The sequence below is a fragment of the Peromyscus leucopus genome, chromosome 1 (assembly GCF_004664715.2).
Source record: "Peromyscus leucopus breed LL Stock chromosome 1, UCI_PerLeu_2.1, whole genome shotgun sequence".
In the NCBI taxonomy this organism is placed as follows: domain Eukaryota; kingdom Metazoa; phylum Chordata; class Mammalia; order Rodentia; family Cricetidae; genus Peromyscus; species Peromyscus leucopus.
The window spans coordinates 177650791-177661395 of NC_051063.1; the positions used below are offsets into that span (position 1 = coordinate 177650791).

Below are 10605 nucleotides of genomic sequence, written 5' to 3' on the forward strand. Positions count from 1 at the left end.
TTTATAATAGTCTCCATATGTTGCAAAAAAGCTTCTTTGATGAGGGTGGGAATTATATTTATCTGTGTGTAAGAGATAGATATTAAGAAAACAGCTAGAAAGCATACTGGATTCTGATACTTACAGTAGAAGGTTCACCTCTTTGATCTATGCCATTTCCAGGCTCAAGGGGTTGTCTACGTGTACACTGCCAGACATGGCTTCCCACTTGTTGAGTGTGCCTTAAGTTCAATTAGACAACCCTTGAAACCTCCAAGATGAAAGTTCCACAATTGCATCATCATGGATATCTTGCCAGTTGCATTATTGCTGTGGTTCACAGATATCACACCTGGATAAGCCTAATGATTCCTCTTCTTTCTTGGCAGCTTTCATGAAAGCCACTTCTCACAGAAGAGCTTCCAGGTCAATTTCAGTTCAATTCCTCCAATATCTGTGTCTGAAGTGTATTGTGACTTCGGCAACAGAGTTGTAATCCAAGTTCTGTGTGCCAATCAATCAAGGGCAATAATACTTGGTATTGTTTTGAAGGTCACTTGGAGTCCCCTGAACAACTTGAGAGGTGATTTCTCATGCATGATACTAGGGTTTTTCCTTATAGTCCATGGCACTTGGAGGGAGTATTATCATTATAATTTGCAGAATGTCTTTAAAATACATGTTAATACAGGCATATTATATATTATTTTAGATAAATATGAAATAATAAACTTCCCTGTGTCTCTCCAAACATCCTTGGTAGTATTTATAGCTCCTTCCTCTCTGTCACTCTGTATTCTCTCTGTACCCATATTATTTAAAGCTATGAATTTCTTCTATTTCTCCCTTTGTAGCACCTGCATGCTATTTCAGTATCTCAAGCTTTTTCATTAATTGCTCCAGTTTTTCTTTCTTAGTTCTGTAGTTATTCCAGGTTATGAATGCATATCCACAAATGCGTAGACAGGAAGCACAAAGGAGGAACATTTAGCATTTGTATTTCATGTGTGGGTTACCTCTCTCATTATAATACTTTTTAGTTTCACCCAGTTATCTGAAAAATTTCATGACTTCATTTTTCTCCACAGCTGAGTAGAACTACATGTATGTATCACATTTTCATTTTTTCTTCAGTTGTTGAAGGAGATTTAAGTAGTTTTCATTTCTTAGCTATTGTGAATAGAGAAGTAATGAACATGGCTAAGGAAGAGATTGTGGTTAGGATATCAAGTTCTTTTGACATATGCCAAGGAGTAGTGTATCTGGGCATATGATCAATTTTCCACATTGATTTCCAGAGTTTACAGTCTTACTAAGAATGAATGAGGGTTTCCCCTTTCCCCACACCTTCCCCATCATTTATTCTCACCAGCATTTGTTGGTGGTTGTTTTCTTGATAATATCCATTCTCACTGGAGTAAGATGAAATCTCTCAAAGTAGTTTTAATTTTCATTTTCTTAATTTTAAAAATGTTTACCAATTTAAAAGATAATTCTTAGACATTTTAATTTCTTCTTTTGTGAACTTTTTTGTCAGAGACACTGCCCAATTTTCAATATAGCATAGTTTTACACAGATCATATTTTTCTTCTGACTCTTTTATACTTTTAAATATCTTTTCATATATTTTATTTTTTTTTTCATGTAATATATTGGATCATAATTTTTACCATACCCCAACACATTCCAAATCATACCATCTTTCCTACCCATTCAATTTTATCCCCTTTTTATAAAAAGATAAGCACAAATAAAAATACAAACAAAAAAACAAAATCCAAAATTAAATAAAAGCCTCCACCCCACCCCATTAAATAAACACTTGTGTATGAGGGCTACACTAGAATATTGTTGATACCTGCAGTGATACTTTGTTGGAGAAAACTGACTTTCCCTTTCATAAAAGGTAGCAATTGCTCATAGCTTCTTGGTTAGGAGTTAGAACTTGTGTCCACCTCCCTTTTACTATGCTGGAAATTTGTCTGGTTTCTATGTGTGTACACATGTACAAACCCTCTTTTGTCTGGAATTCTCTGTTTCCTTGAAATCATCCTACATTTCTGGCTCCTAATATTGATCCATCTCCTGTTCTTCATAGACTTCAGAGCCATGGGTAGAAGGCATTTATGAAAACATTCAGATTTGGAATGAGTCTTCCAAGTCTCTCACTGAGCACACATTGTGCAGTTGTGAGTGTCTGTGTTAATTACCATCTATTGCAAACAAAAGGACATTTCTTTTTTATTTTAAAATACTATTCATTCTACATAACAACCACAGATTCCCTAGTTGTCCCCCTTCCTGCCCCCCTCCCATTCCCTCCAGCACACTCCCCATTCCCACCTCTTCCAGATCAAGATCTCCCCCGAAGACTGAGATCGACCTGATAGACTCAGTCCAGGCAGGTTCAGTCCCCTCCTCCCAGATTGAGCCAAGCATCCCTGCATAAGTCCCAGGTTTCAAACAGCCAACTAATGCAATGAGCCCAGGACCCGGTAACACTACCTAGATGCCTCCCAAACAGATCAAGCCAATCGACTATCTCACCTATTCAGAGGGCCTGATACAGATGGGGGCCCCTCAGCCTTTGGTTCATAGTTCATGTGTTTCCATTCATTTGGCTATTTGTCCCTGTGCTTTATCCAACCTTGGTTTCAACAATTCTCACTCATATAAACCCTCCTCATTCTCACTAATTAGACTCCCAGGGATCTACCCGGGGCCTAGCTGTGGATGTCTGCATCCAGATTCCTCAGTCCTTGGATGGAGTTTCTGGCACAACTATTAGGGTGTTTGGCCATCCCATCACCTGAGTAGGTCAGTCCCGGCTGTCTCTCGACCATTGTCAGCAGTCTTTTGTGGGGGTATCTTTGTGGATTTCTGTGGGCCTTTTTAGCACTTTGTTTCTTCCTTTTCTCATGCGGTCTTCATTTACCATGGTCTCTTATTCCTTGTTCTCCCTCTCTTTTCTTGATCCAGCTGGTATCTCCCGCTCTCTTTCCCTCGACCCTCGCCGTTCATTGCTCCCACTCATGTCCAGACTGTTCATGTAGATTAATCCATTTCTCCATTATTGGGTGATCTCCGTGTCTTTCTTGGGGCCTTGTTTTCCAAGTAGCCTCAATGGTGATGTGAGTAGCAGTCCAGTCATCCTTGTTCCATATCTAGTATCCTCCTATGAGTGAGTACTTACCATATTTGTCTTTCTGAGTCTGGGTTACCTCACTCAGGATGATTTTTTCTAGATCCATTCATTTGCCTGCAAACCTCATGATGTCATTGTTTTTCTCTGCTGAGTAGTATTCCATTGTGTATATGTGCCACAATTTATTTATCCATTCTTCAGTTGAAGGGCATCTAGGTTGTTTCCAGGTTTTGGCTATTACAAACAATGCTGATATAAACATAGCTGAGTAAGTGCTCTTGTGGTAAGATTGAGCATTCCTTGGGAAGATGCCCAAGAGTGGTATATCTGGATCTTGGGGGAGATTGATTCCCAATTTTCTAAAAAAGTGCCATATTTGTTTCCAAAGTAGTTATACAAGCTTGCATTCCCACCAGCAGCGGAGGAGAGTTCCCCTAGTTCCATATCCTCTCCAGCATAACGTGTCTTCAGTGTTTTAGATCTTAGCCATTCTGACAGGCATAAGGTATCTCAGAGTTGTTTTGATTTGCATTTCCCTGATGATTAGGGATGTTGAGCAATTCCTTAAATGTCTTTCAGCTATTTGAGTTTCCGCTGTTGAGAATTCTCTGTTTTGTTCTAAAGCCCATTTCTCAATTGGACTGTTGGTCGTTTTGATGTCTAATTTCTTGAGTTCCTTATATATTCTGGATATCAGTCCTCTGTCAGATGTGGGGTTGGTGAAGATCTTTTCCCATTCTGTAGGCTGTCACTTTGCCTTGTTGACTGTATCCTTTGCTCTACAAAAGCTTCTCAGTTTCAAGAGGTCCCATTGATTGATTGTTTCTCTCAGTGTCTGTGCTACTGGTGTTATATTTAGGAGGTGATCTCCTATGCCAATATATTCAAGACTACTTCCTACTTTGTCTTCTAGCAGGTTCAGAGTAGCTGGATTTATGTTGAGGTCCTTGATCTACTTAGACTTAAGTTTTGTGCACAGTGACAGATATGGACCTATTTGCAGCCTTCCACACCTTGATATCCATTTATGCCAGCACCATTGGTTGAAGAAGCTTTCTTTTTTCCATAGTACACTTTTGGCTCCTTTGTCAAAAATTATATGTTCATAGGTGTATGGGTTAATGTCAGGGTCTTCAGTTTTATTCCATTGGTCCACATGTCGGTTTTTATGCCAATACCAAGCTGTTTTTATTACTGTAGCTCTATAGTAGAGCTTGAAGTCAGGGATTGTCATGCCTCCAGAGGTTGTTTTATTGTACAGGATTCTTTTGGCTATCCTGGGTTTTTTGTTTTTCCATATGAGGTTGAGTATTATTCTTTCCAGGTCTGTGAAGAATTGTGTTGTTATTTTGATGGGGATTGCATTGAATCTGTAGATTGCTTTTGGTAAAATTGCCATTTTTACTATGTTGGTCCTGACTATCCATGAGCAGGGGAGATCTTTCCACTTTCTGACATCTTCTTCAATTTCTTTTTTCAGGGACTTGTATTATTCTCTTAGTTTCTAATTTATTAATTTCACCTCTCACTTTGATAATTTCCTGGCATCTATTCTTCCTGGGAGTCTTTGCTTCATCTTGTTCTAGAGCTTTCAGGTGTGCTGTTAAGTCACTAGTGTGATTTCTCCAACTTCCGTATGTGGGCATTTAGTGCTATGAATTTCTCTCTTAGCACTGCTTTCATAGTGTCCCATAAGTTTGGGTTTGTGATATCTTCATTTTCGTTGATCTCTAGGAAGTCTTTAATTTCTTTCTTTATTTCTTCCTTAACCCATGGGTGATTCAGTTGAGCATTATTCAGTTTCCATGAGATTGTAGGTTTTCTGTAGTTTTTGTTTTTGTTGAAACCTAACTTTAAACAATGGTGTTCTGATAGAACACAGAAGGTTATTCCAATTGTTTTGTATCTGTTGAGATTTGCTTTGTGGCCAAGTATGTGGTTCCAATTTTAGAGAAAGTTCCATGGGGTGCTGAGAAGAAGGTATATTTTTTTTTGTTAGGATGGAATGTTCTGTAGATATCTATTAGGTCCAATTGGGTCATGACATCAGGTAAGTCCTTTATTTCTCTGTTAAGTTTCGATTTGGGAGATCTGTCTTGTGGTGAAAGTGGGGTGTTGAGATCTCCCACTATTAATGTGTGTGGTTTTATATGTGGTTTAAGCTTTAGTAATGTTTCTTTTACATATGTGGGTGCCCTTGTGTTTGGGGCATAAATGTTCAGAACTGAAACTTCATCTTGGTGGATCTTTCCTGTGATGAGTATGTAATGCCCTTCTTGATCTCTTTTGATTGATTTTAGTTTGAAGTCTCTTTTGTTGGATATCAGGATGGCTACACTTCCTTGTTTCTTAAGACATTTGATTGGAAATTCTTTTCCCAGCCTTTTATTCTTAGGTAGTGTCTGTCTTTGAATTTGAGATGTGTTTTTTGTATGCAGCAGAAAGATGGGTCCTGCTTTTGTATCCATTCTGTAAGCCTATGTCTTTTTATAGGTGAATTAAGTCTGTTGATATTAAGGGATATTAATGACTAGTAATTGTTCATCCCTGTTATTTTTGGTGGTAGTATGTGTGTGTACTTCTCTTCTTTGGGGTTTACTGCTGTGGCTTAATCTAATGCCTGTGTTTTCCAGGGTGTATCTGACATCCTTTGGTTGGAATTTTCCTTCTAGTGCTTTCTGTAGGGCTGGGTTTGTGGATAGGTATTGTTTAAATCTGGCTTTGTCTTGGAATGTCTTGTTCATTCCGTCTATGATGATTGAAAGTTTTGCTGGGTATATTAGTCTGGGCTGACATCCATGGTCTCGTAGTGTCTGCATTACATCTGTCCAGGTCCTTCTGGCTTTCAAATTCTCCATTGAGAAATCAGGTGTTATTCTGATGGGTTTGCCTTTATAGGTCACTTGGCCTTTTTTCCTTTGCTGCTCTTAATATTCTTTCTTTATTCTGTACATTTAGTTGTTTAATTATTATGTGTCAAGGGGACTTTTTTGGGGGGTCTAGTCTGTTTGGTGTTCTATAGGCTTCTTGTATCTTCATAGGCATTTCCTTCTTTAAGTTGGGAAAGTTTTCTTCTATGATTTTTTTGAATATATTTTCTGTGCCTTTGAGTTGGTGGTATTCTTCACCTTCTTCTATCCCTATAATTCATAGGTTTGGTCTTTTCATGGTGTCCCAAATTTCTTGCACATTTTGGTTCATGACTTTGTTGGCTTTAGTGTTTTCTTTGACTGATGAAACTATTTCTTCTACTGTATCTTCAATGCCAGAGATCCTCTCCTCCATCTCTTGAATTCTGTTGGGTATACTTGCATCTGAAGTTCCTGATCTTTTACTCAGATTTTCTATTTCCGGCATTCCCTTTTTTGTGTCTTCTTTATTTTTTTTTATATTTCCCTTTTCAGGTCTTGGACTGTTTTCTTCATTTGTTTCATTGCTTTTTCATTATTTTCTTTCAGTACTTTATTGTTTTCTTCCAGTACTTTATTGTTTTTTCCAGGGTTTTATTGTTTTCTTCTAATTTGGTTGCCCTTTCCTCTAGTTGTTTACAGTGTTCTTCCCATTTTTTGTCTTTTCCTCTACACAAGCTTCTAACTTCTTCATGATGTTATTCATAAGGCTGTTTTCTTCTTCTTCTTCTTCCAATTTTTGATGTTTAGGTCTAGATGTTGGAGGCAGGCTAGGTTCTGGTGATGCCGTATTGCTCTTCATTTTGTTGTATGTACTTCTCTCTTGATGTCTGCCCATCTCCTTGTAGTTCATTCTTGGTCTTATCAGCACACTTGCTTCACACAGAGCTGAGAGATTCAGGAAGTCTCTCTCTCCTATCCAGATGGGAGCTTTCTTGTCCAAATGGGAACTCCGGGGCACGATGGAAGCTCTTATCTGGATGGGAAGTCTGGGGCAGGATGGGAACTTTTGTCCAGACAGGAAGTTCACGGTAGGATGTGTGCTCTTGTCCAGAAGGGAGCTGGGGGACAGTCTCTAAGTCCCAGGAAGTGGCTGGGGTCTTGGGCAGATGGGCGTTGGGGCAGGGTATGGAGATTGCAGGGGCTGCCAGGGGGCTTGGAGGAGGGTATCCTTCCTGGTGGAGCTAGAAGGGGACCTGCCTGGTGGCTAGAACCAGGAGCCAAGTTGGGCACATCTTCCCCAGAGTGGCTGATGCCCAGGGATTTGGTCTGGACTGGGCCCGGATACTCACCTCTGGTCCAGAAGGGAAGTCAGTGGCAGGATCCAAAATAGCATTTCTGATGACACTTGAGCAATGTACTCAATTTTGGGCATAGCAATATGTAATCAGGATTCATTTTACTGCCATGCTCAATTCAAAGAATAATAGTAATTGATTTTTGCCATAAGTCTATGACCTATGTGGAATCAGGTTCTTGGCCTCATTATCAGTGTTAGTTATGGGTTTGATCTAATGGAGTTGGATTTAAATTCAATTAAATAGTTGTTGATTTCTCCCAGAATGTTTGTGCCATCATTGCACCAGTATATCTTGAAGATAGCTCACTTTTGTAGATGTGTCATACTGATGATTGATTTTCTTCTCCTGCAGTGTGCACTGTACCTTCCAGCACTATTAATGATAATAAGCCTGAATGAAGCTTCCTGTTGCATACCAGATCCCTTTCTCCATATTCAATGATATAAGTTAACTTCTGTCTTCATGATAAGGTCTTACTATCAGGTTGTGGAAGGTAATCAATAACACTGACATTAGCCTTTATTGTTGGGGGGTTCTGTGGGACCCCTTTGACCAACTACTCAAAAGATGTAACTAATTCCTGGTACTTGAAATTTTACTTGGTAGCATATGATTTCTGTAGGGAAAAAGAGCTGGCTAAAGATAACCACCCTGAACATGGAGCCCAGAAGTAGAAAAAGATGTCTCAGATCAGGGCAGAAAGCAACACAGTTTGGCTCAGTCAGATCAGAGCCATTTCTGCTCCTGGCCAACTGACTTGTGAAAGCAACCAATCACAGAGCAGGATAGTAGAACCTTGGGCCCCAAGTCAAACCCTAGTTGACTACACCCCCAAGACATCCTGTGTAAACCACCCTGTCTAGTCCATTAAAAAAGGCTGTTCTCTTCACCCTGTTAGAGGTAGCTACTCTCCTGGACTCCTCCTTCCCAAATGAATCTCTTTCTCAAAAGATTTTAGGGTGTGAAGATCTTCATTCACTGGCATAGGGAAGATCCTTGCTGAGAAGTCCCACAGTGGACAAAACAAGAGAGAGTTGAAAGAGCAGAGCAAGGTGGAGCATTAATAGAAGATTTTTCCTGAGAGGGCCCTCAATGGACAGAGCAAGAGAGAGCTGAAAAGGTAGCACTTTTATCCAGAGCTGGAAAGGATTGCTACATTTCTGCATGGGTTTCCCCTTTTTGCAGAGTGAAGCAAAAGATGCAACATCTTAGGCTGGAGAAGCAGAGCTCTGATAGGAAGCCCCCTTAGGTGGGGGCTGAGAAAGGTTCAGCTATAGTGGCTCTTCAGGAGAGGAGGATGATTGCTATATCCTGTGGGGATACCATCCTGTATCACACCAGGTAGGTATACCTTGACTTTCAGAACAGTCACAATACCCTTCCCTGGTGAAGCAGTTCTAGACCTGACTTTCCAGAAGAGTCAGAAAAAATTCCCTTCCAGGGTTGGGCTGCTTCCTTGCAGTTCCAGCCATCAGAGCTGCACTAAACAGCTCCAGGTGTCTGGGACACCTTTAGGGCAGAGCTGTTTTTCTGAGCAGCTTGAGGTGTCTAGAATACCTTGACCTCCATGGCTGAACTGTCCCCTTGCAGTTCTAGCTGTCAGAGCTGTCCTAAGCATCTCAAGGTGTTGCCTGACTCTCCAGGTAGTGAGGACACCTTTCCCCAGTGTTGTTGCAACAAATTTACTTACATTGTTGGTGCTGAAACCCAGGACCAAACCCAGAGTTGTTGCAACCAATTTACTTAAAATTTCTACTTGGAGCATTATCTCTTCTATATAGCATAATGAAATTTAAATTATCTTATTTACTTATGGAGTTTCTACAATAGTAAGTTTCCACATGACTTTACAAAATGTCTTTATTATTAATTATAGGAAACACTAGCCATACATATACATATATATACACGTATATATATGTATATATATGTGTATATATATGGTTATATAATACATATAAAATTATATATCTATGTAATATTATATATATGTATATATATATATATATATATATATATATAATTTTAATTGCTTGTTGATAAAAATTTGATCTGGCTTATTATTTTGATATTGCACAAAATTGTGGAAATAATGGAAAATAACAGTACAGAATAATTCCAGTAACAATAGTTTATCATATTTTTTTATATCATGCTATCTTTGGGTCCACCCTTCAGCTACCAAATCACGACATGGATACTCATTATTATTTATGAATGCTGGACTTTACCTATGAGTGTCTCACTGGCTCTTATAATTAAAATTAACCTGTTTCTTTTATCTACATTTTCAATTAGCAATAATCGCGCCTCGGATAAACCTCATTGGCTACGATACTGCCACTGTGCAAAGCTTCTTATCTACATTTTGTCTCGGTATTTTTACCTTTCTTTCCATCTGTATGTCCTGCTTGACCTGCTTGTCTCTCTGTCTGGTCCTGGGTACCTGCCTCTCTTTCTTCCTCATTCTCTCCACTCTAATTTTCTTTCTAGACTCCTCCTCCTATTTATTCTTTCTTCCCACCACCCCACCTATACCTCTCCTGCCTAGCTACTGGCTGTTTGGCTTTTTGTTGGACCAATGAGGTGCCCTAGGGAGGCAAGGAAAAACAAATAAACACATCTGTAGATATTTAAACAAATGCAGCATAAACAAATTCAACACACATTTACATATGTAAAGTAATATTCTGCAACATAAACAAATGTAACTCATCTTCACATAGTTAAAGTAATATTCCACAAAACATTTTGAATTCATCTGATATACCAAATTTTTTCCATTAGAATGAAAATGGCCCCCAAAGGAAGTGGCAATATTAGCAGATGTGGCTTTGTTTGAGTATGTGTGACCTTGTTGGAGGAAGTGTTTCACTGTGGGGTGGGCTCTGAAGTCTTATATATGCTTAAGCCATTTCCAATGACTCAGTCCATTCACTATTGCCTTTGGATCAAGATACAAGGACTCTTAGCTTCAGCACCACATTTGCCTGTATGTTACTTTGTTTCCCACCATGAAAATAGTTACTCAACCTCTGAAATGTAAGTGAGCTACCCCATTAAATGTTTTCTAAGAGTTGTCATGGTCATGATGTCTCTTCAAAGGAATAGAAAAACTAAGACACAAATATTGTTTGTGATAGGAAATAAGAGATTAGATCTGTGAGATGTCAGGATTCCATAGATTTTGTGGAAAACCATATTTCTTATTTATAAGCAGACCATAAAATGGGAGAGTTACAATGTCGCTCAGTGGTTAGGAGTACTTGT

General features: G+C 39.1%; 1 pseudogene; it reads right to left on the reverse strand.

Annotated features, from left to right (window-relative positions):
* Positions 1–9586: 9586 nt before the first annotated feature.
* Positions 9587–9690, reverse strand: LOC114687073 (annotated as a pseudogene).
* Between the last annotated feature and the right edge of the window lie 915 nt (positions 9691–10605).